Source organism: Ischnura elegans, chromosome 5 (assembly GCF_921293095.1).
Source record: "Ischnura elegans chromosome 5, ioIscEleg1.1, whole genome shotgun sequence".
NCBI classification, from domain to species: Eukaryota; Metazoa; Arthropoda; class Insecta; order Odonata; family Coenagrionidae; genus Ischnura; species Ischnura elegans.
Window position 1 is genome coordinate 28,312,175 of NC_060250.1, and position 14,621 is coordinate 28,326,795.

Here is a 14,621-nt window from a genome sequence, read left to right on the forward strand (position 1 = left end):
CACCGATGGAAAGCAAAGTTCTCTCGCCGTGGGACCCTGCAAACGAATGTAAGGTAAGGGATCGACTCTTTCCCAGGGTTGAGATTGCTGGATGAATGCTCCCGTATATCAAATCCGCTTCCGAATAAGTGAAAAACATTTTCTCCCTTTTCCATCGTTGCCAACCACATCATTTGTCTGTTTCTTTCCCGATGGGCGTGGCCAGGGAAAGGGGGGGAGATAGCAGTGGCGCAGCGAGGGGGGAGTTTTGGGGGATAAACCCCCCAAGAGCTCAGAGAAATTTTTAAATTTAATCCATTTTACTTAATGGATTAATATTACTCATATAATGGTGTTAGGGTTAATCAAATATCCCTCAGAAAGCCGTAAACTCGACATTTTCAACCATTAATCTTAAAATTTTTCTGGAGGAGGCCCCCTGCAACTCCCATTTACCCTGGCGGGTATGCAATACCCCACACCCCAATGTATTGGTTGGGCCTTAAATCCCCACTAGCCTCTTAGCCGCGCCCCGTGGACATAGGAACACCTCAGAACCACCCATCCTCCGCAGGAGTCATAGGGGTGCCTTTCCATGGATTAAAAAAATAATATTCACAAAACTTACAATAGCAATAAGCCTAATTTCTGATGAAATTTAACATTTTTCAATTCATCAAATTTTTATGGGGTGGGAGGATGGAGGTGCAGAGACCCCTGTAACTACGCCCATCCCTCTACCCCACTTCCGATAAATTGCATAATCCTCAAAATCTGCTAAGCCCTGTCGCTGCGCCGCCGTTTTCTGTAACTAGTCCACGTCGCAACGCGTCGTGACGCCGACGTCCTGGATGCGCAAAGAAAGGCGTGATCAGTGATCACCCCAACATTTACCCATCACTAGGATGAGTAGTTAAAGAGTACTTCGTTTTGCTCTTTTTAAGTTTCGGAACCCAATTTTCAGTCGCCAATGACTAATTTCTGTCGAAGGAACCATCGGCGTAGATTTGGCGCGCCGCCGAACGCTTTAATTATTTCCCCAGGGCTCCAAAGAATGGGCTAGAATCGAAAAAAAGTGGACAAATTATAAAATGACGTTCTTTAGAAGTAGAAATTAAAATTTGCAACAATATTTATAAATGATTAGCAATCAAAGAATGGGATGTGAATTGCGATGTTATTAAAATTCGCCGATGTCTGGAGGGATTTAAACATGACGAAAAATTCTATGGAAACTTTTTTTTTACAGTTTTCGTGGAAAGTCTTGAAGTCTACCGGCTGGAATAATCCAATGGGACGAGAAAAGGCATCACATGTTAATACCTTTTCTTTCTTTAGGTGTAGTTAGAGACTTTTTGAACTGAGTTTAGATGCCTTTACATTGTAAAAAAGCGGACGATAATTTTACGCAACTTAAGACATGAAATGGAGAAAAACTAGCGTGCGAAAAATATTTGTATCGAGATATTCATCTGAAGGATTTATTGAAGTGTTGTAAAGACATATCTGAAGAAAAATAAAAAAAATCCGCTCGCGAGAGACGCTGAAAGCTATGCTAATTTTTTAAACACGAGGTCGGGGCTCTGCTACAGTGCTACACGCGCCAGACGTTGGAAGTCCGCGACTCATTTAGGTTTCTCGAGCGATCAGGGGCGTAACTATGGAGGGGGGGACCCCCCCCCAACGCCTCAGAGAAATTAAAAAAAATATTTAAAATTATTGTGTCTTTTTGGCGCATAATAACTGCACCTTCTTAAAGTTAATTTTAAGTGCCAAAATGATGTAAACTGTATTTACAGGCATGTAATTTATAAAAAAATTCCGGAACCCCCATTGCCTGGAGGGTGGATCACCCCCTATGCCTCTTCATCCCTCCCCAAAGCATATTCCTAGTGACGCCACTGTGAGCGATGACGACAAAGTTTCAATGTCTTGAACTGAGTAAATAGTCATCGATTATTACAGGTCGTATAGAGATACAATATGCAGTAAAATTTGCCTAATAAAAGGAAAATTATGCAATAAATCTTGTTTATTTGCACATTTCCCAAAAACACTTCACATTCAAACCCTCTTACCCTACATAATCTGCGTTTTTTAAACAGGGACCTTTAATGAAATGTAAATAATTGCTCCATGATAATAATTTTGCATTTTATGCACATTGAAACCGATTTTTCGGCTCTTGGTCGAACAAAGGGGTCCTACTAAATAGGGAATTTTCGGGATCACTGAGCCTTTGCGGGTATTGAACGATGATTTCCAGTCATACAATTTTTCTCTGCAGTAATCCACGGTTTCGTCGATACATCATGCTCTGCATAAAATCCGTCCTATGGAATCGCAACTGAAGCTTCAATCATATCGAATGCATGAAATGAATAAAGAGTAAGTTACTGTATCATCGTTTATTCTTCCAGTAACGTTCCAAGGCCCCAAATCATATTTTTCATTCAATCTCCTCTATAGATGCATAGAAACTTTCACTGGAAGGAAATGAGGGCTTCATACTGTGCTGATGATTTCGACGTGGTGCTCTTCACTTTTTACGCTATCAAAACAAAAAAAAAACGGGTAGACGGTTGAAAGCAACAAAATCGTCGCAGAAGAGAGAGAACTTATCTTTATTTTTTTTAGGTCGTCTTTATTTGCTGTAGAAAGCTTACTGTTGTGAAAAGGCGCCACTCCGGTGGAGGGAGAAGGGTTGACGAAAATTTATTAGTGACATTTCCAATTTTCATTCATCGCCTGATAATAATTCGACCTGCGATGGCCGCGAAAGCTCGCTTGAAATACCGCAATACCCAGCTGATCCGAAAGCCTCCGATACTAAGTACTAAAAAGGGTTAGAAGAGAGTAAAAACTAATTTATGATATGAGGCATAACTAATTTAATTTAGTTAGGAAGGTCAATAATGGTGCTAGGCTTACCATCTGTGAAAATGTATTTGTAATAAAACAGAACTGCTTGTGAACGGATATTATCACTCTTGTACCGATCCACTAATACGACTCGGTTATGATACCAATTTTCCTAAAAACCCGTCACGTACTATCCACTCACCAAAATAACATGAAATTAATAGCTGTAATGCGGAATTCACAATTTTTAATTTTGAAAACGGAATTGATCCGTGACTTATACCTTCAGGTGACGGACAAAAATGCCAAAATGGAAAATTCCTGTGGCCCTCCGAGAGTGATTAAAGCCTTTTTTTTGTGTCGCCTGCTCAGTGTGTGTACAGGCTGGCGTTCCTATAAACTACCCTTGCCTCTACGGCGATAGGATGGTCGGGTTCAATTAATTGGATATCGGGTATCCCAGGACGCAGTCGGTGACTCTCGATAAAAAAACGTGCTTCGCCGTGTTTGGGGCCGTCCGTTTCGCCGATGATGAGACACAAAGAGCCGCCTCCCCTCATCCCTTTCTCTCATACCACTGCCAATAAACCCATTTTGTTGGCTGCCCTGGTAGGACACTCCAGCAAATATTTTGGAGCGGTTGGAGGTGTGTGAGAAGTGAAAGGACTCGCATTGCTAAATAATGATTTATTGCAAATTGAACCTTCCGTTATCAAACATAAATTTATTTGCCTATCTATTATTCCTAAATTGATGTTATCCTCGTTCAAAACAAAGATTCTTCCTAGTTTAAGCAATGGCATATGGTAATGGCACTGAAAAACTAAGTTTTATTTTTCGCTTTAATACTTATTTATTTTTAACCCTTTGCGGTCCAACGTCGAGGCTTGCCGTAGCATCAGGTCTAACTTCGAGTTGAGCTCGACATCACAAGGCGAAGCCATTTATTAAAGGGTAATGTTTCAAGAGATTACCCTATTTGCTATCAACTCGAAGTTAGACCTGATGCTACGACAAGCCTAGTGCTCGTAGCGCTAGACCTGTCGAGCCAGCCTAGACGCTGGGCCGCTAAGGGTTAAGAAAGCTGGTAGGGAGAAGCATTGTTCTGACAATTATGTTTCCTAGCTTGGTAATTTTCAAAATTTTCGGAAAAATCTACTCTGGTTTGTTTACTTCGGCGGAAAACTTCACTATCTACAAGAGAATACCTTTTCATGACTTGTCGCTGATGCCGAGGAATTTTTACTTTTCAGTACAGGTATAGTTTTTTCAGTAAGTATCCACCCTTTTCCACGTTCCTTCGACCGCCCCCTTCCCTCGCCACCCCTTAGCCCTCCTTCGCTCGCTCATCTCGCCTGATTGCGCGAATTCCTCGCGCGTCAAGAATTTCTCATGTCCGCCATCCGTAGTGGTCGACTACAACGGCGGTTGAACGCAGTATTACATTTTCCAGGAGTGCAGTCCTTCAGAGGAAGCGGGGATTAATATCTGCCAGCAGCTGTTCCTCTCATCTTTCGTTGAGGCCTTTCATGGTCAATATGAAGGTTCTTAGTCGCTCGCTCTTAAGATAGGTTTTTGCGATGACTGAAGGACGTTGTAGTTGACTGCAATAGAAGTCTACTATGATCTACTATAACGTTCGACTCGAATGAGTGGACAGTAACTGCGAAGAGTGTACGTATCTATTGTGGATGTGGTCGTTTGCTTTGATCTAAGTTGAAGATACTCAACTAAGGACGAGGTAATCATCAATGATACATCACCAGCGGCAACTTTCGCAGTCAAAGAAAGTATCTAAAACTTGCTATTTTTTAACTTTCTTACTTATGAGGGAGGAATCGTAAGCTAAAATTTAAACGAATAAAGTATATTTTTCGTTAAAAAGAGGGGATGGAAATATTTCTTGTTCGCTTCCGATAGTATTTTTTATTTTTCCACTTCTGCCTTCTTGTAGCACTTTGAAGCTCTTGGGAGACTTTCAGTAATAATGATTGCAAGGTGATGTCTTTAAACCACTATTGAAGCAGTCAACTTAGAAATGTAAACTAAACTTCAACCGTGAGTCTAACTGGCGTCGATTAATCAGCGTTGGTTTAAAAAATACCATATCTTCCTAATATTTATTTTATTTTCTCGTCCAAATATTGGAAATACATCAACTAATTCCTGCTACTCTTCCTTTTTATTTGATTGACAACATAGGATTATTCGAAATCTCCAAAATGCATATTTGTTGTCGATCTCCTCTTCAGAAGTTCTTTTTGCACTTACCATCCCGACCCTTCCCGACTGCAGTCCCCAACCCCACTCTCCTTGACCCCTATCACTCAAAACATTCTCTCTCTGAAACCGAAAATTAACCCACCCCATCCTTTATGGATTTTTGATACGAAAGAACTAGAAAACTTGTAACCTCGTGGGTATAATCCAGATACCCAAGTCGTGAGTTCATGTATTCAGGGAGAATTAGTGAAAATTATTTTAATGAATACATTTCCATAGATTTATACGACTTGATGTAACATTGCTACCTGTGAATCACTTTTTCCCTGAACTATCATGACCTGGATTTTGAATTTTCATGTCTATATCTATTTTTAAGATAATATAATGTGATTTATTAGTGGGTAGAGTTTCCAGGATTCATCTAAATCTATACCTTGCGAGATATCTCTAACAATAAAATGTGTGATAGCGGGTGAGTATGCTACATATACTACTATATATTTCCCACAAATGCGCTCAGCTACATGAGGGTGCTATAACGATTGCATGAGCAATTGCGTGGAATGGGTTAGCTCTCAATAAGTCTAATCATTTCCTCTACCTGCGACAGTACGTTAGCCCAGACGGACGTGTGTCACAATAATAGGGCGTGCAAGAATCATACGTGCGCATTGATTAATAAGTAATACCGGCCATACTATCCGGTAAGCATGCGTTATAAATAACTTACAATTAGTTACTAAGCTGTCCAACGGAAGACCATTTGTCATTTTGCTGTGGATTCTGTGGCTCGGGGAATCAAATTATCTTGCCCCTCCTATCCTAAGTTTTGATAATCACACAACTGTGGCTTATTATGAGGTATCCTCTACCCTCATCTATCCTTTGATTGCTCATCTTCTGGTTGAAGTAATGAGTGATCGTATTATTAATAGAATAATGTGACATAATATATCTTATGATTTAAAATTAGTCTGTTAGATACCAATTTAAGTTTTAAGTAATATTTTTGGTCACATTTCGATTGATTTTGAAGATTTCGTCCAACAGTATAATTAGAATTCGACCAGAGCCCCTGGCCGTTTCTGTGAAGCAATCTGAAAGCGTGTAACTCTTCCTTCATCCACTAACCAATCCTGTTTTGTTTGACCTTTGTGCCAGGTTTGCTAATCACCCCATTTGCTCTCCGCCAAATTGTTTGGCGGGACATCAGTTACCCGTTAATCCGATACTTAGGGTCAAGTGTTTGTCTTTGGGCGATGCAAACATTGAGTCATCTCTTTACGTCAATCCCTGAATTATCAACGTTAAGGGATAAGCAATTAGAAGCTCGGAGATGACAAACTTGCATTGGCCGAAATGGAATCGTCCACTGAGACCCGAAAGAAAAGCAATTCATCAATGGAAATCGGTGGATGGAAAGGGAAGATAAAATACGTTATGACAAATAATCTCCTCCATCCCGCCATTTTATCTTAATTTAAAATAAAAAAACTGACAGATGCGGCCCATGAGAATTTTAATTGTTTCGCATTTTTGCCAAATATTTAAATATATCAATAAGGAAAGGCATTTTAGCAATATATAGCACACCTATGCCTCACAAAATCAGCTGTAAATCATTGATCTACGGCAATTTGGAGGAGAGATATGGAATTACTTGATCCGAAGCACGTTTTTATGACAAAAATGCGACAAATTAAAGTGCCCAAATGTTTTTTTTTCCAAAAAGGTCTGGTGGTACTTAGTTTGAGATTACGATATACCTATATACGCTAAGACCATGGGGTACAAACGTTTGTTGATTTGAGGTAGGATGACCTATTTCTGCCTCACATATATCTACACATGATCCTCATAACAGATTTGAGGCATCCCGCGGCGATGCACTATTTGCCTCAAAATGAGGCTGTACGGGTAAGTCATCAACAGCCCATACCTATCTCGATTTTATTAAAGACATCCCCGTACATCTTCAAATCTACCGAATCGTCTCGCTCGGCTCTTCAACCAAACCGGACATTCTTTAAGAGTAAGGTCTAATGCCTACCGAGCGATGACCCACAGTGCATACTTGATAATTTAGTGTTGAGTAATTCATATTTTCTTTGTTAATATACGCCCACAAGGTTACCAATTCGTCAATGACGAGCGAGAGAAGCTAAAGTATAACTTTAATTTAAAGATGTAATGAAATTATCTATAAAATATAGCCATCGATGTGTTTATACACTGATAATTAATTGTATGTACATATGTTCAAGCTTTTGATTGATCATTGAATCTGTTACGTCCGCATTTTTAGGGCGCTAGAAATAATATAAAAAAACGTTCCGATCAACGAGGCGGCTGTGGTGCTGGCTAAATGATGATTCCAGCAGTAAAAAATGTACTTAGCTTCCTGGAATGCTACACTGCCATAAAAGTTGTTAGTACCGGGAGTTATGAAAAAGTATACGATTTACGCTACGAAGTCTCGCAGGGAGTATAAAATGAGCTAGAAATTCTGCAAGGAATCTCTCTCTTTTACGAGATTTTCCGCCATAAAAATACACCTCTAGTTTTTTTGCACTAACTCAGTAAGACAAAAACATGAATATTTAATTTATGAAGAGTTTAAACGTTCATCAGACAAGTGCTTCTCTTGCTCCAGTTTCAAATACTTTATTCTTTACTGCTTTACTGGCGATAATGTTATGGAAAACCTGTAAACTCACGCGGCCAAATCCTGGGCCCGAATACACGATGATTCAATGTCCGTGAAAAAAGTGACTTTTTCACGCTTTTAGAGTTTTCCTCAATAAATCTTCCAACTGAGGATTACTATAATCTTGCCCTTTTATAATTTAGTATTTCAAGGTTGTACTAAGTCATTTAGCACATTCCAACGTATTTACTTCCTAAAATTTCCACAAACAGTGACCTATCGGGGATCGGGTTGGCGTTGTGGCTAGAGTGTTGACTTCCTACCCAGTGGGATCGGGTTCAAATCCTGGCGGCGGCAAAGAATTTTCAGAGGCTGCCATGTTTGAATGTTGTGTGGAGGACATTTCAAGCGCAATTCTCCGTCCGTCGGATGGGACGCTAAGCTGTGGTATCCATGGCGCCATTCGTTAAAAGCAGGCTAATGCCGACGTCGGGTTTATCTCTACCCTTCCTAACCTACCCTTCCCTCATGGCGCAAATGACCTAAGCTGTCGTTCGCCTCCTCCAAACACCATGCACCACCAACAGCGACCTATGTACGAATGAGTTAAATATGATGGGATTAACTGACGAATCTTAACTTTTATCAACTATTATGATTTAAGTTACTTGGATGGTATCCATGATAAAAACACAAATGGTAATTTCCACACTATTTTACTTAACACTTAACGATCGACCATGGTTTCGACACTTAGTGTCATTTTCAAGGTAATCCAACCAACGCTCTCTCGGTATTTATACCCAGGCAAAGGTAGGAGGTGGGGGCATATGGAAATGCCCCCACTATATGCCCCAACCTCCTACCTTGGCCCCGGTATAAATACCGAGAGAGTGTTGGTTGGATTACCTTGATAATGACACAAAGTGTCGAAACCATGGTCGGTCGTTAAGTGTAAAATTAAATAGTGTGGAAATTATCATTTGTGTTTTTATCATGGATATAAGAATATTCCATAAAATCAAGCCTGAAACGATTTTATATGTTACTTGGATGGTTTAAAATTTGTTGATGAACTTGACCATAACTTCTTATTCTTCTAAATATCCATCGCCGGCATTGTGTCCGATGGATTCCAGTTTTATCACCTTCTCGATCTTAAGTGCTATATTTTCCAAAAAAATATGCTAATGAGTGTTCTTATTGTAAAATTAACACGATTTTTGAGTAATTCCAATTAAATATGCATTGAAATCTGCTTTTATAAAAGTAACTTATTCAACTCTAACAACATAATCAGAACAAGTGTTTTCACAGGTGAAATAATTGAAAGGTGAGGTAATGGGAATTATAGCAAAGCATACATTTTATGTTATAAGTTTGAAAATCAAAAAAATGCACTACAAATACCAATGAATGGTGCATTAGAGCGTTATTTCTTGTGATGAATAAAAAATTGAGAAGTTTCTTAAGAATTGAGCTAGGATTGGCTGGAGAATCTTGCAAAAATATGAAGGATTCAGGTCAAGAAAAATTATTCATCGCGGTTGAAATTACTATATTACAGTTGCTCTTCATTCATAGGGGGTCTCCTGAGTGATCTCCTGCGGATGAAGAGCAAGTAATTCTTCGAAACGTCGAGAGATACGCTGCCAATTATCCGGTGGAAAACCCGAGAATCCTTATAGCACTTGATACGCCGGGAAAATCTAAGATCTTACATCATTGTTTTTAATACTTATTTTGTAAATCCGAGCCCCAGGGCAAGAATAAGAGGATAAATTGTTATAATATTTCCGTGTTTATATACGTGGAACGGAATGAACGATGCATGTGGTTTTTCTTGGAAAACTGCTGTTCCATACGACCAGCAAAACAGATGCTTGTCGCTGCAATTTGTCGTATCGGGATTAGCGCTGGGCCCGCACGTGGTAGGATACTGCTACGCTTTGCGTTTTTCGAAAGGGCCATCAACAAGGAAGGGGAGGCTGCCGAATGAAGCGTGTTTTATTATCTATACTCCGCTGGGGAGGACGCTGGGCTTGTGAAATAGGTCTCCTACCCCACACCCCTCACCGATGCCTCCTTAGCTCGCGACGCCTGCGTTTGTGCCAGCCCGATTGTGGGGAGTGGCTCAGGGATAGTGGGTGGGGGGTGAAATTGCGCATAAAATTACAGGAAAATAGAACACACATGGGGACATGTGGAGTGGAAGTTGGCGCATAAAATTATACGGTAAATTGTTTATCGGGAATCCGAATTTTTAGAAATTAATGATCAATGGATAGCATTTGCGTAACTATGGGGGGATAAGGGAGATAGATCCCCCCCAAAGTCTCAGAGAAAAAAAATAATATTTATAACCTAGGTCTGGAATAAAATAAATTTTTAATGTAACCTTTTAATGAAACACAAATTTTAAGTGCCAAAATGATGTAAAATGTATTTCCAGGCATGTCATTTTTCAAAAATGTTCCCGGACCCCACGTTGCCTGGGGGGTCGACCCCCTGGCCCACTAATCCCCCCACAGCGACTTGCTGAACTTGCACAAACCACAATCCTAGTTACTCCACTGATGTATAGGATAATCGTGAAAAATATTGTCGTTGATGGACCTACATAGCTATGACTAATTTTTCGATTGCAACTTAGAACAGACCTTTCGAATGACATGGAAAATATCGTCTCGGAACCGTTTTATGTAACCGGGTCAGGCAGAAACGATGGCCTGAATTTAGAGCGCCAGGTATCATTTTCATAATTCTGTATTGAACGAATACGTTTCTGTTAAAATTCAAGTCAAAGTTTTTCAGTGATAAAAGATATGTATAAGCCTACTAAAGCCTGTCACGAAATACATGCGAGAAAATATTTAGCCGCAATGGGTTGACTTATTTTTTCTCCCAAGAAGAACATAGAACTTCTTTTTCCTCTTATGACAAGGGAATGGTATCTATCCCATTCAAAGCATGCAAAAATAGTGAAATGTTTACTTAAAGCCCATAGGTGTTGAAATTGTTCGACGTCACTGACATCTCTGACTTCATTTTGATGTTCATTTTTTCACTATACTTCTGATGTAGATCTCTATTCGGAGATAATGAATAACGTGATAATAACGGTAACGTGGTAATATCGGATCCCCTGAGGATGATCAGCAAGTCGCTGCTCGAAACGTCGGAAGACATGGACAACATCAACCGGTGGAAAACCCGAGAAACTTCTCTGCACCTGATACGCCGGGAAAACCTAAGATTATACAACGTCATGGTATATTAACGAAATGCCTTATTTTGTTTCCTTTTCATGCATCTTCTGTTCCAAAGTACGAGGGCAGTTTTTTTTTCACCCTCCGATAGCTCAGCAAAAACACCATGCAAGCGAATGGTTGAAACTGCGCTGATTAGGCAACTTCGCGTCCTTTTCACCACACGCTCAAGTCATTTCTGACCGTAAGTTGTTAGTTTTAGGATATTCGCAAACTACACGACCTCAATTGATTCTCCCGCCAAGTGTGCACTGCCGAGCGACAGCCAGAAAACTCGTCGAATGGCTTCAGCATTGCATTTTCTTGACCTTTATGCCGATTAAAGAGAATTTTAACTTAAATGCAACTGCTCAGCTTGATACATTACATCTATTCCAATTCAAAACAAAAGAAGAGACATGAACACTCTGGAAGTGTTCTGATCCATGACAACGCCCGTCATCTCAGCGCTGATGCAGCCCAACTGCTCCTTGTGCAATTTCAATGGGACGTTTTCGATAACCCGCCGTACAATGCCGACAAAGCGCCGTCTTCGCTTCGCTCATCTTTACGTTGAAATAAATATGTGCAAGGGCGTACCCAGGATCATAACTAGGGGGGGGGGGGGGCATGTTGTGGCATTAGTTTATGAGATTATTTCCTTGAAAAAATAGTTTTATTTTTGTTACATATCTTATATTAATACATTGCATTTTTCGTGGGCCTAAAGAAAATTAGTTGAATGATTTCGTTGCAATTCAGTACTGATTTTGCTTAAAGACTTTTACGATTTTTGCTTCTACAGGAGGGTGGGGGGGGAGGGGGAGGGCAGGTGCCCCCCCTGCCCTTCGCTAGGTACGCCCATGAATATGTGGCTAGAAGGGAAGCGTTTTCAAACGGCCGATGAGCTTCAGGGCAAAGGCAACACACATTCGAAGTCATTGGCTGCACCATCCTATGAAGAAGGTATAGTCAAGCGTGTCCGCAGGCACGATCGATTCCTCAATCGCCGAGGCGATTATGTCGAAAGAACACCACAAATATGCTCAATATTTACCTTTGACATAATTTTTAATCAATCATTTCGTCTTCTGTTCATGTCCCATCGCAGGTTAAAAAAAACAGCCCTAGTAGTTACACAAAAGCGTAATCAAAGGAAGCTGCGCAGTAACCAAAAGCTGAGTACACCAACGAAACCTCAACTTCAGAATTATTTTGGGGAATGTATATGATTGGCCAATAAACTAATCAGAAATATATTTAATTAAAATACTGATACTTCTTTGTCGGGAAAATCAAATCCAATGGGAATAAAATTACCAATCGTAATATAAGACATTAAAACTAATGATATCGGAGTAGTCAGCCTTGGAGATCCTTCAGATCCATCTAGTAATCTTAGATTTCGACGATTCAATCTTGAAGGCAAGCGTAGAAATTTAAATATTGCTTTTCTTTACGCTTAATCTACGCTATATAACCTACATTTGGAGTATGCTCCCATACGGAAATGAGGCATGGACAATGTCCGCAGCGGAGAAAGCAAGGATAGAGGCCTTCGAAATGTGGTGCTACAGAAGAATGATGATCAAATGGATCGCCCGAGTTAGCAACGAGGAAGTCCTAAGAAGAGTAGGAGAGAATAGAAGCCCCATGAAAACCTTAATAAGAAGACGGAACAACCTTATAGGTCACATCTTGAGACATGATGGCCTGATGAAGACAATCGTCGAAGGACAGGTGGAAGGCAAGAACGGAAAAGGAAGACCTCGAACAAAATAAATGGAACTATTAACGAAGGATGTGAAAGAGGAGAAATACGTGGGCGTGAAAAGATTAGCTGATAGGAGAACTGAGTGGAGAGCTGCGTCAAGCCAATCCTAGGATTGTTGACCAGTGATGATGATGATACTTAGCTGCGAAAGACGTCTCCGTGTTCGCCATGGGCTGGGAGGTGGCATGACTGCTTAAGAAGTCCTCCACACGGAGTGTGATATTGCGACTGCTTACATTATTTTTTTCTATCGAGAAACTCAGATCTTCCGTGGTCCTCATTGGGCCGTGGTGGAGTCTCTCTTCCATTGAGGGTGACGTGTTAGGGTCGCCCGGATGGTAAGATGAGCACGAATCAGTATCTTATTCTCGAAAGAAGGCACTTGAACGTTTCCGAAAGTTGAGGGAGGAGTTTCTTCAGTTGCCAACACGATTCCGAGTCTCGGATTTCGGACGCTGGGGTGAGGATTACGGGCTGGGGCGGGAGGAGGGGGTAGGTTGTGGAAAGAAGCCAAAAGGAGGTGGTTTAAGGTTTTTCTCAAGGCACAGAACACCCCCATCATATATCACCACCTTCCTTCCGCATCACGCTGCCGTGTGGTCTGATCGAAACTTATGTTGGCTGGAGCATGTTCTCGATATTGAACACATCTGCGTGAACCTTCCGGCGGAAGTTCATTTTGTGAAATCCCGAAAAATATTAAAGTGAGAAAAACTCTTCATCATTGAGTTATTTTAATATACAGGGTGTTTCAGAAGGTATCTGCAATACTTCAGAATATGGTTAGGGAGACATTTTATTCATTTTTTGTCCATAAACTTGGGCTCGCAACTCCTTAGTTACTGAATTATGTCAACACATACATTTTTTGTATGTACTTTGGAGTGACCATGAAAGCAGTTTTTCTTGGATATCCAACCCTTTCTGGATATATTAAATTCTCTGGATTTTTAAGGAAATAAAATAATTAAGATTTGGAAAAAATGTGCGTTTATAATTTTCTGAAACAATGACTATTTGAGCTTACTTAAACGAGGGCCTTGAGCGAGAATCAGTTATACGAATGCGCAATCTCACACATTTTGAGAGAGGTTGTGTCACGACCCCATGTTTATGGAAAATAAATGCTTAAAATTGTTTCCCCTGCCACCCCCTGGAGTATTGCAGATTCCTCCTAAAACACCCTATATATTTAATGCGGTTTTATAATGCAGTCTAATAAGAGCTCTCTCATACGAAATATATAATAGGTAAAAACAATTTTCGCGAATCCCAAAGAAAATTATTGACCCTTAACGATTAAATATGTATAAAAACGTGTTTTTCTCATGTTTTGCTCACGTCTTGAACCAGTAGCAACTAGTAAGTCAAAACATGTTTTAAAGAAGACAAATATGTAAAATATAGTTATGTTGTGCAATCGTTTGCAATGGTATTAGTTATTCCCAACTTCAATCATCATTCTGAATAATCATCCATTCTGACGTGGAACGCGGACCAAGTATTTTATGGACATAGTTTATTCAGGCATATTTGAGTAATTACTTATCGGGCTTTCAGAGCCTAGCAATCACTGTTTCAACCGCCTTCGGTTATAAAAAATAATATTAAAATTACCTGATATGTGATAGTGAAAAATTTTCTAATGCTACTCCCACAAAAAAAACGCGCTGGTTTTCGTTCGGTCGTTGACGTTTTATTTTATGATCGAGTGAGCTTTTTGCCCCATACTCCCTACCCCTCGTATTCCTCGGTCACTGAGTAACATACCACCATTAAAGCTCCGTGCGGCTCAATTAGTCTTTCCCCTAATTCATCCTCTGTCGTCTCTTCTTCGTTGCGGGAGTATATGGTCCCCTGTGAACGGAGACTTATTGCAGCGCGT